Here is a 4,412-nt window from a genome sequence, read left to right as displayed (position 1 = left end):
ATGTCATTATGGTCATACTTCTTCAATTTAGTTTTCAGATTCCATATATTTGCAACAGACGTGTCATTATGGTCATACTTCTTCAGTTTAGTTTTCAGATTCCATATATTTGCAACAGACGTGTCATTATGGTCATACTTCTTCAGTTTAGTTTTCAGATTCCATATATCTTCAACAGACGTGTCATTATGGTCATACTTCTTCAATTTAGTTTTCAGATTCCATATATCTTCAACAGACGTGTCATTATGGTCATACTTCTTCAGTTTAGTTTTCAGATTCCATATATCTTCAACAGATGTGTCATTATGGTCATACTTCTTCAGTTTAGTTTTCAGATTCCATATATCTTCAACAGATGTGTCATTATGGTCATACTTCTTCAGTTTAGTTTTCAGATTCCATATATCTTCAACAGACGTGTCATTATGGTCATACTTCTTCAGTTTAGTTTTCAGATTCCATATATCTTCAACAGACGTGTCATTATGGTCATACTTCTTCAGTTTAGTTTCAGATTATAGTTCTTTAGTATAGTTTTCAGAATAACTAAGTTTACACTTAGTGTGTCCCAATGCTTATACCTTCTTCGGAATTATTCTTTAATTTAATAATTGATGGTACTTGATTCAGATAGTTGTCAGATATATTGAGTTGACAAAAAAGATGTCGTTGTGATGATACTTGTGTCAACTCAATATATCTGACAACTATCTGAAAAGAAAAAGATGTCGTTGTGATGATACTTGTTTCAGATAGTTGTCAGATGTATTGAGCTGACAAAAAAAAAGATGTCGTCGTGAAGACAACATAGTTTTTGTTGTTACAAAGTTGAAATTAGAAAGCTTTGTGTTATAGTGATACTTCAATATAGTTTTCAGATAAATTAAATTTACAAAAGGTATCAGCTTCAGTTTAGTTTTCAAATTTCAAAAGTTTACAACAGATGCATCGTCGTGCTTATACCTTCCTCAGTATAGTTTCAGATTTTCTAAGTTGGCAAAACTAGTGTCGTTATGGTGATAATTCCTTTAATATAGTTTGTGGTTTGCTAAGTTTTCTACGGGTATATCCTCGTGATGGTAATGTTTAATTCAATATATTTTTCTCAAAGAGTCGTCACCGTTAAAACAGATAAATCGTCATCTTATTAAACGGCTAAAAACATGAGTTGGTATACTTTAGCTAAAGAATTTACAAAAAATAAACATTAAAAAAATGTTTAAAAAAAACTGGTGAATCAGAGATGACCTATTTGTCCTTTATGTACAGTTTTCACCACGCCCTTACACCTAACGAAACAACTATAAGCACAAATATGAATAATTAACACAATCTTGAATATCAAGTTATGTAGAACTATTAATTTGTATACTTTTGTCATTTTAATTTTCAAAATTTCTTAGATTGTGCTCATTTGAAAGTCAAGTTCTAAACCGTCTTTTAACTGAGAGATACACAATGGTTTTAGTTGTATTATTTATGTTTCGATGTTCAGTAAGCTAACACCCATCTACCAATCACAAATGTTATTTTTCGAAAATGCATTTCACCTATCTGGAATATGTAGGCATTTCTATGGAAACCTCTCGTGATAAGTAGCGGGATTTTATCGTTGTTATAGAAACCGATTCTCTGTACAACACCCATGTTGGAATTCTTGGAAAATCTCCACTTATCTTTTAATACAGGGTGGGACAAAAATTAGTGTATAGTTATTTCATTTAGAATACACATATAAAGTTTAATTACTCATGTCTCACTCTTAAACAAACAATAATTAAACTGGTTTCAATCGTGTTCGTCATATCATGGAAAACATACACTATACGAACTGTGATTACTTTCATAAAATTGATGAGATATCCATTCAATAAAAACGTATTTGTTTCTAACATCAAGTTTATTGTAGTGGTGTACGTCTCTGAATAACATCTGAAAATGGAACCTATAATATAAGAACTTTTATTACCTGAAAGAAAATAAGCTGATGAAAAGAAGAAAAGCGAATGATGCAAAAATAAGATAAGTGGTGCAAAAACGTAGATAAAACGATACAAAAATAAGATAAGTGGTGCAAAGACGTAGATAAAACGATACAAAAATAAGATAAATGGTGCAAAGACGTAGATAAAACGATACAAAATAAGATAAGTGGTGCAAAGACGTAGATAAAACGATACAAAAATAAGATAAATGGTGCAAAGACGTAGATAAAATGATACAAAAATAAGATAAGTGGTGCAAAGACGTAGATAAAATGATACAAAAATAAGATAAGTGGTGCAAAGACGTAGATAAAGTGATACAAAAATAAGATAAGTGGTGCAAAGACGTAGATAAAATGATACGAAAATAAGATAAGTGGTGCAAAGACGTAGATAAAGTGATACAAAAATAAGATAAGTGATGTTAAGACGCAGATAAAATGATACACAAATAAGATAAGTGATGTTAAGACGTAGATAAAGTGATACAAAAGAAAGTTCGTTCACCTAGAGTGTTTAAACCGTTTGATAAAATACAGCATCAGGTCACTCCGTATTGTTATTCAGTTTCGTTCACCTACTTCATGGACTGAAACTAAAATCAGAGGCGAAACTCTGATCGTAAGGCAGACATCCAACATGATCTCTCGGCATATATGCTGTGTGTACGGTGCCTAGTCACGAGTCTCGTGTATCCTTCGTCCAAAGCTAGCAGCTGGGATGTAATTATACACTACTTCGCTTAACATACAAATGCCAAAGACTGAAGCGAGAACATATCATTGTTGATAAGCAAATATAAAGCTATTCAGATTTACACAAAGTTATTTCTCCATGGTAACGAAAATATATTTTAGGACCAGGTGTGCTGATCTACACCAGAGCATTTGGTAGTTACTATGGCTACATCGGAAAGTCACTTTTCTTTGTGAGTTTGTGGTACGTTTGGAAATCTCATAGTTAGTTCAATAACGTACATATTATGAATAGGTAGATAGATATCCCATATTGTAGAAAAGAAAACAACAGATTCTAGAAGTTACTCGAGTTGTAGGGGGGGGGGTCTTTGCATGGCCTGGTGGTTAAAGTGCTCGACTCGCAATTACATTTTGACATTGTTTAGCGTTACGTAAGTAATTTGATGCCATCGAAATTTTGCTCCTTTTTGTGAAGGGCTTGTAACCGCCCATTCTGGTGCAAAATATTCATAAACTCGGATCATAAAAGGGGGCAGTGTGGGCTTGCACTTTGGACTGGTGGTCGGATGGTTACGTGTCCTTGAGCAAGACAATTTACCACACTTTTTATCTCTGTCGACGTTAAAACTTTGTGGAAGAAAGACATCTCAGTGAACCCGCACTATTGCACTTATTCCGTGAAGTTATAAATATACTTTGACATATTTTGAGATTCTATTACACTTTTAAGCTAAAATTGTCTTTTCTTTAAAAAAATACATTTATTTCTTGAACTTTGGTAAAGTTGTATTGGATAATATATGAAGTCATAAAGAGATTTTGAACTTGTGTCAGTACTTAAAATATATGAATATAAATATACTGGGGTCAGTGCACTATATTTGAACGACTTGTAATGTGTAAGTCAGCGGAAAGGCTTTTGTTTGTCTGTTGTTAACCACAAAACAACACAACGGGCTATATGTGCTGTGCTTACCAAGGGTATCGAAACCCGATTTTTAGCGTTATAAGCCTTCTGACTTATCGCTGAGCCACTGCGGGGAGGGGTAGGAGGAAAGACATGTATCAGAACTATATTTTGACATTGTTTGATATTACACAGGTGTAATTTCACCGAAAATTATTCATATTGGGAAGGGTATGTAACAATACTTTCTAACACAAAATATCGACATACTTAGAACATAAAGGTGTATTCATGTCAGGGATTTAGAATTTCCAAAAAGGGGAAATCTTTTTTACTCAATGTTATTAGAAAGTAAAGAAATATGGATCAATTTGGGGAGCCAGGACCATCAAGTAAAAGACTATTTGATGTTTAATTAGCCAGACGCAATAGCAGAGAGAAAAGTGAAAATAAAACGTCTCTGAAGATATGGTGTGTCTTTACTGAAGTAAGAAATGTAAAACTTTCACTTATAAATTCTAGGAAGGGTTAGTTTAAAATACAACCATTGATGTATTTTTGACACATTTTTCTGACCATTCATATTCCATCTTTCGCTATTCGGGTCATCTTTATCTATGTGGCTACATAACCTACAAATCCAGTTTAGTAGCCTCGTCCTCTTTCGTTCATCACTCTGAATCTACAAATCCAGTTTAGTAACCTCGTCCTCTTTCGTCCATCACTCTGAATCTACAAATCCAGTTTAGTAACCTCGTCCTCTTTCGTCCATCACTCTGAATCTACAAATCCAGTTTAGTAGCCTCGTACTCTTTCGTC

This window comes from Limulus polyphemus, unplaced genomic scaffold, assembly GCF_000517525.1.
Source record: "Limulus polyphemus unplaced genomic scaffold, Limulus_polyphemus-2.1.2 Scaffold4911, whole genome shotgun sequence".
NCBI classification, from domain to species: domain Eukaryota; kingdom Metazoa; phylum Arthropoda; class Merostomata; order Xiphosura; family Limulidae; genus Limulus; species Limulus polyphemus.
The sequence above is the reverse complement of the archived record's forward strand: the minus strand, read 5'-3'. Positions refer to the sequence as shown.